The 17865-nt window shown below is 40.4% G+C and overlaps 1 protein-coding gene across 5 annotated transcripts in view; it reads right to left on the reverse strand.

The window, feature by feature from the left end:
- Window positions 1-17865, reverse strand: part of TOX (thymocyte selection associated high mobility group box) — a 312459-nt gene that overhangs the window by 10363 nt on the left and 284231 nt on the right. The gene's annotated exons all lie outside the window — the stretch shown is intronic.

Below are 17865 nucleotides of genomic sequence, written 5' to 3' on the forward strand. Positions count from 1 at the left end.
GGCATGAACCTGCCTCCTACTTTTGCTGAGAGGAAGAGACTGCAAAACAAATGGTAAGTAGTGAAACCAGGTGGAGAAAGAAGATGCCCAAATTTCCTTCTGGAGAAAAAAGTCACTTGGTCAAAATAAGATCTTGAAGATGCATCTGTGCCCTTATTCAGTGCCTCTGATATCATGCTTCTTCCACCAATAAGTCAACACGAGCCTCTTGTTACCCAGCACAGCAGAGCCTTCCTGGGCTCTCCCTGCTCAGTCTCTGTGTAGCTCGGGCACTTTCAGGAGCCTGGTTCATCACACATGGCGACAGGAAACTCCATGTAGGGACTTCATTGCACAAGTCAGCCAGCAACACAACTCGTTTCCTCCCCACAGTGTAGGGGATTGAGTGATAGCCACAGGATGAGCAGTTATGTATTATGTGTGCTGACTGCAAGAGGCCAGGCTGGGGTGCTGGACTGGTGGCCTCTCATACTCTCTCATACTCAGATCATAGGAATGACCTGAATGACGTCTCTAAAAATACATCAACCATGGAGATGTGGGGTCCTGCGAGATCCTGATTACTCCATGCAGAGTAGAGAGTAAGGTGAGCCCTAAAGAATTCAAGCTCCTCCAAAGAACCTTCTCATTATATTTTTCTGTGTCAGTAGTGATGCAGTTTTCTGAAACAGGAGTAGACATTGACTCCCTGTCTTCTGCATTAACATGAAACAGGTCAAAAATTGTTCACGAAAATTTTCAAGGGAAGGCTTTGGATCAAAAGAGTTTTACTAAATGTAGTACCTAAAAGGAACTTTCAATTGATAAAAAAAAAAAAAAAAAACTTCATTTACTTTCTTTCTTTCTTTTTCTTCCATTTAAAAACTCTTATTGCTGGTATGCAGAGCAGTGAACAATTAAAGGAAAAGGTCAAATGGGTTAACTCAGGCTGTGTAAACAGTGACTTGTTTTACATCAGAATAACACAGACTGCAGTGATATGCCTCAAAAACCATCCCATATATGCCAAGAAGACTATGTACTTGTTGTCTGTGTGTTTAAGTCACGTGGGAAAGTGTTTTCATTGTGTTGCATTCTCACTTCTTTTCCCAGTTGTGGAAGGGCTAATTTCATATTTAGTCACACACCGTGCCAACTTCATATAGGAAAGGAACAATCACACAACAACCAAGAGAGCTACAAAAATCAATACATGTTAGGGCATGTTCCTTTTTGCTTTATAGTTGCTTTAATTTTTTAAACAGAAGAAAAATCACTCACAATTCCTATACTATCAAAATTATAAAATATATGTCATTGTAAAACGTTTTCACTTTTTATTTCTAGAGCCAATAATCACATCATTATCTAGTGACATGAGGCACACAGAGCAGTAGACAGGTATCCTGAGCGTGTGTGTGCACACGTGTGTGTATGTGAAGACAAAAAGACATGTTCAGATATGTTCATACATTCATCTTAGGTATTTCAACAATATTTAAACAAGCCTAAAGGCAGTATATTGGGTTGGCTAAAAAGTCTGTCCAGGTTTTTAGGTACCATCTTATGGAAAAAAGCCAAATGAATTTTTGGCCAGGCCAGTACCTATGTTACATTGAGAAATCACTAACTGTAGTAGGTACAGACACTCAGCAAGAAGGTGTGCTGGCTTCATGGACCAGAAGTCAGTCCTGGTGAGCAGTTTTAGGGACAAAAAAAAGATTTAGGGACTTTGCCCCCGACACAGTTTCCAAACTGTATTAGAGGGGTTTGTGGAAAAATAAATGTCCTTCAAAAACAAGTTTCCATGACAAAATATGTGTGGGAAGAGCACTGGGTCAAGGGAGGTTAGGAGGGCTCCTCTCCTGCGGGACTTGTCAGAGCCTTCAGTGTGTAATGCACACTGTGAATTTCCGAGGGACTACCAGAGAAGTCTTTCCTCAGTGGGTAATTTCACTGAAATAGTCTTCAATTGGAAACTAACTCAGAAGATGAATTAATAAATTACACAAACATATCTAAAATGACAAATAGAACATACATTTCGATTTGAATAGTCATATCTCTTGCCTCAAATAAACTAATTTGTATTGCCCCCAAATATATACTTAAATTACATCCATCTAGGTGTAATATCAAAATTATCTTTTGTTTCATGTTTACCAGAATACTATCTGTATAGAGAATTTCATATTCTAGGCCAAGAACGGTGACACCATTTCCTGAAGGAATTAGCAAATTGGTAACTTCTCAACTGTAGCCTAGAATTGCTAAGGCATAGGGCTTCCCTGGTGGCGCAGACAGTAAAGAACCTGCCTGCAATCCAAGAGACCAGGTGTGATCCCTGGGTTGACAAGATTCCCTGGAGAAAGGAATGGCAACTGACTCCAGTATTCCTGCCTGGAGAATTCCATGGACAAAGGAACCTGGTAGGCTACAGTCCATGGAACTGCAAAGAGTTGGACATGACTGAGCGACTAACACTTTCACTTTTCTTCAGACACAGTAAGGCAAAATTCAAAATAAACCATGAATCAAATTCTCCTGAATTTCACTTTCTAAACTGTGTAGAGATAAAGACAGACACACAGACACAGACAGAAACCTACTTGAGATACTTCATTGCCAACTTTGAGAAGACTCTCTTTTCTCATGGTAACTAAACACAAAATCAAGACTGCCGGGAGAAATAGCAATAATCTCAGATACGCAGATGACACCATTCTTATGGCAGAAAGCAAAGAAGAACTAAAGAGCCTCTTGATGAAAGTGAAAGAGGAGAGTGAAAAAGTTGGCTTAAAGCTCAACATTCAGAAAGCTAAGATCATGGCATCCGGTCCCATCACTTTATGGGAAAGAGACGGGGAAACAGTGGAAACAGTGTTTATGTTTTTAGGTTCCAAAATCACTGCAGATGCTGCTGCAGCCATGAAATTAAAAGATGATTGCTCCTTAGAAGGAAAGTTATGACCAACCTAGACAGCATATTAAAAAGCCGAGATATCACTTTGCCAACAAAGATCTGTCTAGTCAAAGCTATGGTTTTTCCAGTAGTCATGTATGAATGTGAGAATTGGACTATAAAGAAAGCTGAGTGCCTAAGAATTGATGCTTTTGAACTGTGGTGTTGGAGAAGGCTCTTGAGAGTCCCTTGGACTTCAAGGAGATCAAACCAGGCAATCCTAAAGGAAATCAGACCTGAATATTCATTGGAAGGACTGATGCTGAGGCTGAAACTCTAATCCTTTCACCATCTGATGTGAAGAAGTGACTCATTGGAAAAGACCCTGATGCTGGGAAAGATTGAGGGCAGGAGGAGAAGGGGACGACAGAGGATGAGATGGTTGGATGGCATCACCGACTTGATGGACATGAGTTTGAGTAAGCTCTGGGAGTTGGTGATGGACAGGGAAGCCTGGTGTGCAGCAGTCCATGGGGTTGCAGAGAGTCGGACGTGACTGAGCGACTGAACTGAACTGAAACACCAAACATTTTGTCTATACAGCCATTTGTTTGTCATTTGTCTTCTCCATTCTAAAGCATGAAGAGATCAGTACTGTTAAGCTTACTTTGAAAGAGTAGTATTTTTTAATCACTACAAGGACTATAACAAGTCAAACAGATTTCCCAAACTAAGGATTTAGACACTTGAAACAATTTTTAACACACACAGAGAAAAATTTTTGGGAAGTTACATGTTTTCCCTACACTTTTGAAGTCATTGAATATAACAAGATAAATAATGAAACTAGCCATGTGCCTAAGCATGGCAGGCACTCCATTGGGGGTTCTCTTCCTGCATTCTCTCTTCACCATAATTTCCTGCACCATCAGGGAAGGATGTTTTTTGGGGGGTTGCATGGCTTGCAGGATCTTAGTTCCCCGACCAGGGACTGAAACTGGGCCCTGGCAGTGAGAGTGCTGAATCCTAAGCACTGGACCACCAGGGAATTCCCAGGAAAGGACTGTTTAAAGGTTGGGACTGGAGTCTTATGTGTCCCATGCGTCTGTTTCAGTGCCAAGTACAGAGAAAACAAACACATTTGCTGAGTGCCTGAACGACTGTCCTTGAACAATACTGGGAGCAGTCACTGTTGCCCTTGCTGAGACTCCTGACGAGACATACCATTCCTCTAGGGAGTAGGTTTTCAAATCTTTGAAAACTCACAGAATATCAGATTGTTCTTTACTGTCTGCTCTCATCGTGAACCACACCCTTTCGGAAGAAGTGGGAGATTACAAGCCTAGCTTTGCTCTTTAGTTGGATCCCGTGGGCTCTGCTCCCCACTGGGCCGGGATGGATGGCAGGAAGCAGGGAAGCTTACTGTGTTTCACCCCTATCTTGAGAATTTGTATCTTTATGTAGAGATCCACTCATTTAGGCAGGGAAAAATTTGCTTGGGCCTCACTTCTCATTAATTCTTACTCAGACTAATAAACAGACACAGAGTTGTTTCACTGTTTTGGAAGACAGGCAAAGCAAGTTCATTTTCCATAGCAAAGTGTCATGAATGCATAACCTGATTAAATGGAAATATGAAGAAATCCTAAGTTTAATACACTCGCACCATCATTTTCTTTGAATTAAACTATGAAAGCAAGGCTTGTTGTTGTTGCTTTAGTTGCTAAGTCGTGTCAGATTCTTTTGCGATCTCATTTTGCAAATAACGATACTGTATATGAAGATCATTATGCCTTCCATTCAGAAACTAGAATTACTTTCTCATTCAAACGAAATCATTTCAATTTGTTTCTAATTCCAAATGCATTAACCACTTTAACTCAGTGGTGTGTGTTTTGTGTCAGTCACCTGCCAAGTGTAATCCTATCAGTGTATACACAACTGAAAATCAGCCCTTGAATGTGGCATTTTCATGGGGGTGAGTGTGTACTTGTTACTGGTTTATGAGTAAGTTCTAGTTCCTGCTTTCTTTTGGGCCACTGATTCTAAAAGATGTTTTCTATAAGCAAAATGGTGTGTGTGTGTGTTCAGGGAGGGGGGCAGGGAGAGACATTTTGGGTCTCTCCAGTAGTCTTTCACAAAGGATACAACTCTATAAATATCAAACTACTTCATATTAATCAAGTTGTTGATTGCCCGAGATAATTTCAATCCCATTTACTTTGTATTATGAAGATAATATTGCATAGTGTATAAATGTTCCCTTTCTAGGATGATAAGTGCTATAAAAATGAAAGATTGACAAAGCAATTGTTATTTAAAATAGCAAAGCATAAACATAAGACATAAAGCTCAGTGGATGCAACAATATAGGAGTTGCTGAACCAAATCAGATTAATAGTCCATCTAATTTGATTCTTGTTTCCAGCACTGACCAATACATGATGCATTGGAAATTAAACAAAATTTATGCACTTACTCAATTGCGCATTGTTACTTTTGGAAGGAAAATTCTTCTTGGTACTTGCAGGTGATTAGCTTACACCCTGAAGCATGAGATTTTATTATCTTTAAATCACGGTCTGGGCTTACAGAGCTGCAAATTTTATGTGAACAGTCATAAATTGATCCATTCTATTTTCAAATTCAGTGTCTCAATAGCTCTCCTTGGCATGAATTCTATGTTACACTCATCTTGTAAAAAGAAATGATTTGTTTTGAATTTAGTCCCTTTTAATTGAACTGAAGATTGTATTTATTATTGGTCATGGCAATAGACTGAGAACTTTCTTAATTTAGTTCAGTTCAGTGGCTCAGTTGTGTCCAACTCTTTGCGACCCCATGAACCGCAGCACGCCAGGCTTCCCTGTCCATCACCAAATCCCAGAGTCCACCCAAACCCATGTCCATTGAATCGGTGATGCCATCCAACCATCTCATCCTCTGTCATCCCCTTCTCCTCCTGCCCTCAATCTTTCCCAGCATCAGGGTCTTTTCAAATAAGTCAGCTCTTTGCATCAGGTGGCCAAAGTATTAGAGTTTCAGCTTCAATATCAGTCCTTCCAATAAACACCCAGAACTGATCTCCTTTAGGACAGACTGGTTGGATCTCCTTGCAGTCCAAGGGACTCTCAAGAGTCTTCTCCAACACCACAGTTCAAAAGCATCAATTCTTCGGCACTCAGCTTTCTTCATAGTCCAACTCTCACATCCATGCATGACCACTGGAAAAACCATAGCCTTGACTAGACGGACCTTTGTTGGCAAAGTAATGTCTCTGCTTTTGAATATGCTATCTAGGTTGGTCATAACTTTCCTTCCAAGGAGTAAGCGTCTTTTAATTTCATGGCTGCAGTCACCATCTGCAGTGATTTTGGAGCCCCCCAAAATAAAGTTTTTCACTGTTTCCACTGTTTCCCCATCTATTTCCCATAAAGTGATGAGACCAGATGCCATGATCTTCATTTTCTGAATGTTGAGCTTTAAGCCAACCTTTTTACTCTCCACTTTCACTTTCATCAAGAGGCTTTTTAGTTCCTCTTCACTTTCTGCCATAAGGGTGGTGTCATCTGCATATCTGAGGTTAGTGATATTTCTCCCGGCAATCTTGATTCCAGCTTGTGCTTCTTCCAGCCCAGCGTTTCTCATGATGTACTCTGCATATAAGTTAAATAAGCAGGGTGACAGTATACAGCCTTGACGTACTCCTTTTCCTATTTGGAACCAGTCTGTTGTTCCATGTCCAGTTCTAACTGTTGCTTCCTGACCTGCATACAGGTTTCTCAAGAGGCAAGTCAGGTGTCTGGTATTCCCATCTCTTTCAGAATTTTCCACAGAGGTAGGTCAGGTGGTCTGGTATTCCCATCTCCTTCAGAATTTTCCACAGTTTATTGTGATCCACACAGTCAAAGGCTTTGGCATAGTCAATAAAGCAGAAAGAGATGTTTTTCTGGAACTCTCTTGCTTTTTCGATGACCCAGCAGATGTTGGCAATTTGATCTTTGGTTCCTCTGCCTTTTCTAAAACCAGCCTGAACATCTGGAAGTTCATGGTTCATGTATTGCTGAAGCCTGGCTTGGAGAATTTTGAGCATTACTTTACTAGCATGTGAGATGAGTACAATTGTGCGGTAGTTTGAGCATTCTTTGGCATTGCATTTCTTTGGGATTGGAGTGAAAGCTGACCTTTTCCAGTCCTGTGGCCACTGCTGAGTTTTCCAAATTTGCTGGCATGTTGAGTGCAGCACTTTTATAGCATCATCTTTCAGGATTTGAAATAGCTCAACTGGAATTCCATCTCCTCCACTAGCTTTGTTTGTAGTGATGCTTTCTAAGGCCCACTTGACTTCACATTCCAGGATGTCTGGCTCTAGGTCAGTGATCACACCATCGTGATTATCTGGGACGTGAAGATCTTTTTTGTACAGTTTTTCTGTGTATTCTTGCCACTTCTTCTTAATATCTTCTGCTTCTGTTAGGTCCATACCATTTCTGTCCTTTATTGAGCCCACCTTTGCATGAAATGTTCCCTTGGTATCTCTAAGTTTCTTGAAGAGATCTCCAGCCTTTCCCATTCTATTGTTTTCCTCTATTTCTTTGCACTGATCACTGAAGAAGGCTTTCTTATCTCTCCTTGCTATTCTTTGGAACTCTGCATTCAAATGGATATGTCTTTCCTTTTCTCCTTTGCTTTTCGCTTCCCTTGTTTTCACAGCTATTTGTTAGGCCTCCTCAGACAACCATTTTGCTCTTTTGCATTTCTTTTTCTTGAGGATGGTCTTGATTCCTGTCTCCTGTACAATGTCACGAACCTCCATCCATAGTTCATCAGGCGCTCTATCAGATTTAGTTCAACATTGTCTTTTACCGTACATTATAAAAAGATTCCATCAACTCTGTAAGTTTTGGCTCAAATCAGAGACAAAACCTCCAACTTGATGTGTGACCTTGAAATCATGAATCTGATTACTTATACTGAACATACCAGAACATACTTGTCCAAATGTTGTCTCTTTCCAGGCTGGGGCTTCCGAGCAGCTGTATGCTTATTTCAATAATGCTGCTTTTACTTGGAATAAATATCGGGGAACTTCCCTATAGGATTCTTCCCAGCACCCATGAGACGCCACTTTACATATCCTTAGCCAGCTCTCTGTCTTTGGGTGGTGAATTTGTTTTTTGGAAACAGCTAATAGTCACTGGAAGCCAAGTCTGTGCGATGTACATGGGTGATATTTGAGAAAAAGAATGAGGTGTTAAAACAATGTTACAAGATTGATTTGCTAGTGGCTCATAATTTGCTGAGTACAGTTTTAAAAGAGAAGTTTCAAAAATCTTTTGAACTCTGGAGGCAATAATAAAATAAGTTTGTAGCCTCCCTAGGTGACACCTTTCAATGCAACATTCATTTTGGGAATATTAATTCTGGTCTATGTGGTAAAATGAAACTAGTTCCAATTGCTTTAAAGTTATACATTGTTTTTCAATCTGTTGAGACTTAGGTAGAGGAGTTTCTGAGTCTATGTAAAAACTGATTCCTTAAGCTTTATCTCTTGCCTGGAGAAGCCCAGGGATGGGGGAGCCTGGTGGGCTGCCGTCTGTGGGGTCGCACAGAGTCGGACACGACTGAAATGACTTAGCATAGCATAGCATAGCATGGCATGGCAAGCTTTACTTAGACCAACCCCAAATGACCTTAAGTGAAAGTGAAAGTGAAATCGCTCAGTCGTGTTGGACTCTTTGGGACCCCACAGACTAGCCTACCAGGCTCCTCTGTCCATAGGATTTTCCAGGCAATAGTACTGGAGTGGATTGCCATTTCCTTCTCCAGGGGATCTTCCCAACCCAGGGCTTGAACCCAGGTCTCCTGCATTGTAGACAGATGCTTTAGCATCTGAGCCACCAGGGAAGTCCTCAAATGACCTTAAATAGCATGTAAAACCACTCCAGCCCAGAAGCCATAGGCTCCACAATGGCATATATTCTTAGTCCTCAGACTCTTTGAAGGCTTCCTCGATTAAAGGGTCATACAGACCATTTCAATTAAGGAACCCACATAGGTGATTTTTAAAAATGTTTACATCATTTTTTATCTTTATAAAAGAATATATCTATGAAGCAAGTTTTTCTTATGTTAATGCCACTTAAAATTTTTCTTTTTATCAAAGCAGCTATGTAGACACCTAGAATATGATCCAGCTAAATCCTGAATCATACACAAAAGTTTCCTGGTTCTTTGTGCACCTATCAATAATGTTAAAAATAAACTTGATAATAAGAATAATAATTGCTGGCATTTATTAAGTACTTTCCTGTGTTCAAGATGTCAAACCATGCAGTTTATATAAGAGTTTCCTATTTTATTTTTATGGAAAGCTAATGATGTGGGTCCCATTATCTACTATTTGATACACGAGTAAACTGAGACTTTAAATAGCTGAAAAACGGGCATAAAGGCAAGCAGTTAGGAAGTGAGAAATCTGGAATCTGAACCCAGATGGAGCTGCCCTGAGTGCCTGGGGATATTTCTGCCCTCTGAGGACTCTTTCTGTGCAACACTGGTGGTGCCTCAGAGGTTCTTTAATGTTCCCCTTGGTGCCTGTGCAAGCACAGATGCTGAAGAAGCCTTCATGATCTTCTCCAAAACCTACTTATAAACCTTTGCTTCCTGCTTTTAAATTTCTCATTGGAAAGAAATTGTTTGCCTAAACAATCTAAGAGTTTGGTAATGCTCCCTGTTCAGATTAAATTCCTCTAGGGTGACATGGTATCTCCATTCTTGTTCTGGAATCACTGCCCATGCCTGACACCCATCATGGGGTGAACATGCCCATATCTTTCATGTCAAATTCACTCTTTGCGGCTACTATCTCCTGCCCTCTCTTTCAACCGCTTGGTGACTCTTTCCTCTGAAATATCTCCAACTTCTCTCTTTATAGAGAGTAAAACTGAAAAGTTAGTTCATCCAGGTCTAATCCAGCCTGTGTCTGCAGCACCCAATGATCCCTTTCCTGTGACCCTCAATACGCATGTTTTTCCACAGTAGAGTGGCCTGTCACCGAGCAGATCTAACTGCGGGAAGGTCTGTCACTGGTTCCATATGACCAGGCAAAGCATGCGAGCAGCTAAACAGCATGGCACAGAGGGGAGCTCCTCAAACATTCTGCAGGCCCCAGAGTCCTCTGAGGGTCTAGGGCCAGCCTCTGGTGGTGAGCAGCCTTCTGTCCCTCAACCCCAGCTTCATTTAACCAGAACAGCTTTACTCTTGGCTAGCTAATTTGTAAGAGTTGGCATAGAATTTTACTGAGGATAAGAGGTTGCAGGTCTAAAGATATAAAACTTGATAGTCACTCAGGGTAGAGAAAAGCCTACAAGCTTTGGAATGAGAGAGTGAGGGGTCTCAGCTCTCCCTCTGCAACCACCAGCCTCTCCTTGGTCTCTTAGACTTCAAGTCATATAGTCTGCCTAGAGACTGTGCAGAAAATGGGGCTAAATCTTACTTTGTAGGGTTATTGTGATGATGAATAGAAATATATGTAAAATACCGAGCACAGCATGTGTCACATAGTATCTACTTGATAGCAAGGTGCCATTTGTATCTTTGTTCCTGAAGAAAATTTGGTGTCCAGCTGGCAGTGTGTCTGTATTGTCATTTTCAAGTATGAAGGTCAGAATATGCTACTACAACTGAGTTCTTTTTTTTTTTCTTGTGGGTTAACTTCAATTTTTGTCCAGGTCTGATGTCATATTAACTAGTATGCTGGGTTAGATGGTATATAATTCATTTAAGTAAAAATGTAATTGAGAGGAGAGGAACATTGTTAATCCTGTGACTCAGTCTCATGGGTGGAGCCAATGTTCACTGGCTGTTTCTATTTTTTGATTATGTTCTGTGAGAAGCAGCTAATTTTAGTGAGTATAGTTTCAAGCCTCTCAAGTATTATGGAATACTTTACTTTGATCTGTTGTGCTCATCGCTGGGCTCTCACCACCGAGCCCTGTGCCTGATGTGGGGCAGGTGTCATGCATCCCTGGCTTGTGTGCAGAGTAGGGCCTGGAGTGAGAGCACTGAGAAGTAGCTGACCTGATGCTGCTGCACATTAGCGAGGGCAAGAGCTGCTGGCCCAGGAATGCAAAGCCAAACTGGATGAAACAAATGCACTGCATAGAACATTGCTACCAAAATGTGCATGAGTAAATCAAGGAGGGGTAAATCAAATTTGAGTATTCTTTGGCATTGCCTTTCTTTGGGATTGGAATGAAAACTGACCTTTTCCAGTCCTATGGTCACTGCTGAGTTTTCCAAATTTGCTGGCATATTTACTGCAGCACTTTCACAGCATCATCTTCTAGGATTTGAAATAGCTCACCTGGAAATCCATCACCTCCACTAGCTTTGTTCATAGTGATGCTTCCTAAGGCCCACTTGACTTTGCCTTCCAGGATGTCTGGCTCTAGGTGAGTGATCACACCATTGTGATTATCTGAATTGTGAAGATCTTTTTTTGTATAGCTCTTCTGTGTATTTTTGCCACCTCTTCTTAATATCTTCTGCTTCTGTTAGGTCCATACCATTTCTGTCCTTTATTGTGCCCATCTTTGCATGAAAAGTTCCCTTGGTATCTCTAATATTTTTAAGAGATCTCTAGTCTTTCCTATTCTATTGTTTTCCTCTATTTCTTTGCACTGATCACTAAGGAAGGCTTTCTTATCTCTCCTTGCTATTCTTTGAAACTCTGCATTCAAATGGGTATATCTTTCCTTTTCTCCTTTGTCTTTTGCTTTTCTTCTTTTCACAGCTATTTGTAAGGTCTCCTCAGACAACCATTTTGCTTTTTTGCATTTCTTTTTCTTGGGGATGGTCTTCATCATTTGAAAAGACCCTGATGCTGGGAAAGATTGAAGGCAGGAGGAGAAGGGGATGACAGAGGATGAGATGGTTGCATGGCACCACCAAGTCAATGGGAGGCCTGGCATGCTGCAGTCCATCGGGTTGCAAAGAGTTGGACACGACTGAGCGACTGAACTGAACTGAAATCAAATTTGCCTCAACATTTTAGGAAAATGGACACTGAGTTTTGGCTAATACAGTATTTCACTGACAAAGGGACCATAGGAAACCACCAACAAACAAAAAGACAATCTATAGAATGGGAGGAAATATTTGCAAATGATGAAACTGAAAAGGGGTTAATGTCCAAAATAAACAAACAGCTCATACAACTCAATATCAAAAACCCAAACAATCCAATCAAAAAATGGGCAAAAATCTAAATAGATATTTCTCTAAAGAAGACATACAAAATACCGATGAAAGAAATCAAAGAGGACACAAATAGATGGAGAAATATACCATGTTCACGGATTGGAAGAATCAACATAGTGAAAATGAGTATACTATCCAAAGCAATCTATAGATTCAATGCAATCCCTATCAAGCTACCAACGGTAATTTTCACAGAACTAGAATAAATAATTTCACAATTTGTATGGAAATACAAAAAACCTCAAATAGCCAAAGCAATCTTGAGAAAGAAGAGTGGAACAGGAGGAATCAACCTGCCTGACTTCAGGCTCTACTACAAAGGTACAGTCATCAAGACAGTATGGTACTGGCACAAAGACAGAAATATAGATCACTGGAACAAAATAGAAAGCCCAGAGATAAATCCACACACCTATGGAAACCTTATCTTTGAAAAAAGGAGGCAAGAATATACAATAGAGAAAAGACAATCTCTTTAACAAGTGCTGCTGGGAAAACTGGTCAACCACTTGTAAAAGAATGAAACTAGAACACTTTTTAATGCCATACACAAAAATAAATGCAAAATGGATTACAGATCTAAACGTAAGACCAGAAACTATAAAACTCCTAGAGGAAAACATAGGCAAAACACTCTCCAACATAAACCACAGCAGGATCCTCTATGACCCACCTCCCAGAGTAATGGAAATAAAAGCAAAAATAAACAAATGGGACCTAATTAAACTTAAAAGCCTTTGCACAATGAAGGAAACTATAAGCAAAGTGAAAAGACAGCCTTCAGAATGGGAAAAAATAATAGAAAATGAAGTAACTGACAAAGAAATAATCTCAAAAAAATACAAGCAACTCCTTTTTTTTTTTTTTTTACAAGCAACTCCTGAAGCTCAATTCCAGAAAAATAAATAACCCAATGAAAAAATGGGCCAAAGAACCAAACAGACATTTCTCCAAAGAAGATATACAGATGGCTAACAAACACATGAAAAGATGCTCAACATCAGTCATTATTGCTGCTGCTGCTGCTAAGTCGCTTCAGTCGTGTCCGACTCTGTGCGACCCCATAGACGGAAGCCCACCAGGCTCCCCCGTCCCTGGCATTCTCCGGTCATTATTACAGAAATGCAAATCAAAACCACAATGAGGTACCATGTCACACCACTCAGAATGCCTGCTATCCAAAAATCTACAAACAATAAATGCTGGAGAGGGTGTGGAGAAAAAGGAACGCTCTGACACTGTTGGTGGGAATGAAAACTAGTACAGCCACTATGGAGAACAGTGTGGAGATTCCTTAAAAACTGGAAATAGAATTGCCATATGACCCAGCAATCCCACTGCTGGGCATACACACCGAGGAAACCAGAATTGAAAGAGACACGTGTACCCCAATGTTCATTGCAGCACTGTTTATAATAGCCAGGACATGGAAGCAACCTAGATGTCCATCAGCAGACAAATGGATAAGAAAGCTGTGGTACATATACACATTGGAATATTATTCAGCCATTAAAAAGAATACATTTGAATCAGTTCTAATGAAGTGGATGAAACTGGAGCCTATTATACAGAGTGAAGTAAGCCAGAAAGAAAAACACCAATACAGTATACTAACACATATATATGGAATTTAGAAAGATGGTAATGTTAACCCTGTATGCGAGATAGCAAAAGAGACACAGATGTATAGAACAGTCTTTTGGACTCTGTGGGAGAAGTCAAGGGAGGGATGATCTAAGAGAATAGTATTGAAACATGTATATTATCATATATGAAACAGATCATCTAGGTTCGATGCATGAGACAGGGTGCTCAGGGCTGGTGCACTGGGATGACCCTGAGGGATGGGATGGGGAGGGAGGTGGGAGGCGGGTTCAGGATAGGGGAAACACATGTAAACCCACGGCTGATTCATATCAATGTATGGCAAAAACTACTATAATATTGTAAAGTAATTAGCCTCCAACTAAAATAAATAAATTAAAATAAAAAACAAACAAAGAAGACATACAGATGGCCAACAGGCACATGAAAAGATGCTCAACATGGCTAATTATTATAGAGATGCAAATTAAAACCACAATGAAGTATCATCTCACATAAGTCAGAATGGCCATCATCAAAAAGTCTACAGATAATAAATTCTGGAGAGGGTGTGGAGAGAAGGGAATCCTCCTGACCTGTTGGTGGGAATGTAAATTGGTGCAGTCACTATGGGAAACAATGTGAAAGTTTCTTAAAAACTAAAAATAGAACCACCATAAGATCTAGCAATCCCACTCCTGGGCATATATTTGGAAAAGATGAAAACTCTAATAAAAAAGATACACATACCCCAGTGTTCACAGCAGCATTATTTGCAAAAGCCAAGACATGGAAACAATCCAAAAGCCCATTAACAGATGAGTGGTTTAAGAAGATTTGTATTCCATTACATATATATCACACACACACACACACACACACACACACATATATATATATAAATGGAATAGTACTCAGCTACAAAAAGAATGAAAGATTGCCATTTGCAGTAACATGGATGGACCTAGAGAGTATCATACTAAGTGAAATATGTCAGAAAAAGACAAATATTGTATGATATCACTTATAAGTGGAATCTAAAAAAAATGAAATGGTTCTATATACAAAACAAATAGACTCACAAACATAGCAAACAAACTTTGGGGAAAGGGGAAAGGGAGTGGGGGTTAAGGGTATAAATTACAAGTCTGAGAATGATAGATACAAACTACTATACATTAAATAGATAAGCAGCAGGGATTTACTATATAAAGTGGAACTATATTTAATATCTTGCAATAACCTATAATGGGTTTCCCTGGTGGCTCAGTGGTAAAGAATCTGCCTGCCAATGCAGGAGACGTGGGTTCAATCCCTGGGTTGGGCAGATCTCCTGGAGAAGGAAATGGCAACCCACTCCAGGCTTTTTGCCTGGAGAATCACATGGACAGAGGATTCTGGTAGGCTACAGTCCATGGGGGGTCTCAGAGAGTCAGACACAATTGAGTGATTGAACAATAATAACCTATAATAGAAAATAATCTGAGAAATATACATAATTGAATCACTTTGCTATACACCTGAAGCTAACACAATATTGTACATAGACTGTGCTTTACGTGAGCTGAGAAGAGAGAATGTAGGTATTACACCTGACTTGTTGGGCAGGGCATGTTTCAGGGAAGCAGGTGAGGTGCACAGTTAGGACCTGGGAACAGAATGGCCCAGCATGAGGACTGATGGAGGCAGGTCAAGTGCTGGGCTCGGGCAATTGCTACCTATGTGATACTTTTCCTCTTTTGTGAAATGTTAATAATCAGGCCTACTTTGAGGAATAAGATATGGGAGGTGAGGGAAGTCATTCACATAAATTATCTTTTTTTTTTTTTCCTTTAACTTTTTATTTTGTATTAGGGTATATAGCTGGGTAACAATGATGTGATTGTTTCAGGTGGACAGCAAAGGGATTCAGCCACACATATACATGTATCCACTCTCCCCCAAACTTCCCTCCCATCCAGGCTGCCACATGACATTGAGTAGAGCTCCCTGTGCCGTAGGCCCTTGCTGGCTATACATTTTAAATGTAGCATTGTATACATATTGATCCCAAACTCTCTAACTATCCCTTCCCTCTATCCTTCCCCTGGCAACTATAAATTCATTCTCTAAGTCTATGAGTCTCTTTCTGTTTTGTAAGCTCATTTCTTTTTATATTCCACATAGAAGGGATGCCACGTTATCTTTTAAAGTATAAACCCAATCAAGCCATCCCCTACTGGAACTCACTCAGTGGGGTCCCTTTGTACAGAGTATGAAAGTTAGCTCCTTTCACTGACCTGCAGGGCCTGTGTGACTTGGCCACTAACCATCTTCCCAGCCAAGCTTCATCTCACACCACCCTCCCCTGTTTACTCAGCTCCAGCCTCACCGACTTCCTTAGTCTGAGGAGGTATTTTTGACCCTCGAGCCTGCCTGTGCTGCACTGACCAGCTGTCCTGGGCCCTCTGTGTCTTGTGAGCTCCTGTCGTCCCTTGTCTCAGCTCCAGTGTCACATGTGCAGAAGGCTCAGTAGACCATTCTGGTAGATGCCTTCCTTTATTTCCCAGTAGGCTTTGATTCACAAAGATCTCGGTCATTTATGAACTTGTATTTTCACTAGTGATCTCCTTGAACAAAAGAAAGCTAAGTGCGCGGGATGCACCTGCCCATTTTCCTGTGTCCAGGTGTCGTCTAAGCCTGGCCCAATGCTTGGCACAGACTATGTGCCCAAGGAAATTTACCAAATGATCGCATGAATGAGTGAATGGGAAAGACAGAGCTTGGCTGGCACACTGTAGTTACTTGGAATTGTGACTGTTATTATCATGTAGCATTTTATGACTGCGCATGTGGATCTTAGCTCTTTCAAAATAGAGAAAAAATTTATAACTTATTAAAAAAATAGGAAAATATATATGTAAATATGAATGGCTGTTATTTTCCTTGTGATAATTTTAAATGGAAAAGCAATAGGTTTTTACATAAGCTTCTGCATGCAATCAGTGGATAGGCCGGTAAATTTTCTGTGAGTGCATGCAAGGTTATACTGCAAATAGCCCATTCATATCCAACACCAGACGGCCATTTTTCTAACCTGGAGAAGGTGTTTATAACTTTTCTTCAATTTGTATACATATTGATACAATAGATAGTTGTACATAAATAGACATTCACCAGCTCCAGCAAAATTCCTGCTGCCAAAGAGAAGAAAAACGTCAGAGTAAGCTGTAAAGAAAGTGCTTGGTTTTTTAAATGTGGAAATGGCAGTTCACAGCATTTATTCAAATTGCCACGTACTGAGGGTTGCAACTCCGAGAATGAATAGTAAGAAAAGTTGCAGCTAAGAGCAAATCTGAGAACTCTTATTTTGAAAGTAAAGGCTTAGTCAGTACTATAGCATTCTGGCAATCTGCATAATATTAACTAGAGTGTTTTGTATTGGGACCAAGACTTTATGTATTGATTTTCTTGTATGTAAAATGTCCTGACTAAAACTTCTCTTTAAAATGCTCAAGAAGAAACTTACCTTGGATGAAACAAGAAGAATTCACATGCCCCCTTATGTAAGAAAGGCAATGCCAAAGAATGCTCAAACTACTGCACAATTGCACTCATCTCACACACTAGTAAAGTAATGCTCAAAATTCTCCAAGCCAGGCTTCAGCAATACGTGAACCATGAACTTCCAGATGTTCAAGCTGGTTTTAGAAAAGGCAGAGAAACCAGAGATCAAATTGCCAACATCTGCTGGATCATCAAAAAAGCAAGAGAGTTCCAGAAAAACATCTATTTCTGCTTTATTGACTATGCCAAAGCCTTTGACTATGTAGATCTCAATAAACTGTGGAAAATTCTGAAAGAGATGGGAATACCAGACCACCTGATCTGCCTCTTGAGAAACCTGTAATGCAGGTCAGGAAGCAATAGTTAGAACTGGACATGGAACAACGGACTGGTTCCAAATAGGAAAAGGAGTATGTCAAGGCTGTATATTGTCACCCTGCTTATTTAACTTATATGCAGAGTACATCATGAGAAACGCTGGGCTGGAGGAAGCACAAGCTGGAATCAAGATTGCTGGGAGAAATATCAATAACCTCAGATATGCAGATGACACCACCCTCATGGCAGAAAGTGAAAAAGAACCAAAGAAT

This window comes from Bos indicus, chromosome 14 (assembly GCF_029378745.1).
Source record: "Bos indicus isolate NIAB-ARS_2022 breed Sahiwal x Tharparkar chromosome 14, NIAB-ARS_B.indTharparkar_mat_pri_1.0, whole genome shotgun sequence".
NCBI classification, from domain to species: domain Eukaryota; kingdom Metazoa; phylum Chordata; class Mammalia; order Artiodactyla; family Bovidae; genus Bos; species Bos indicus.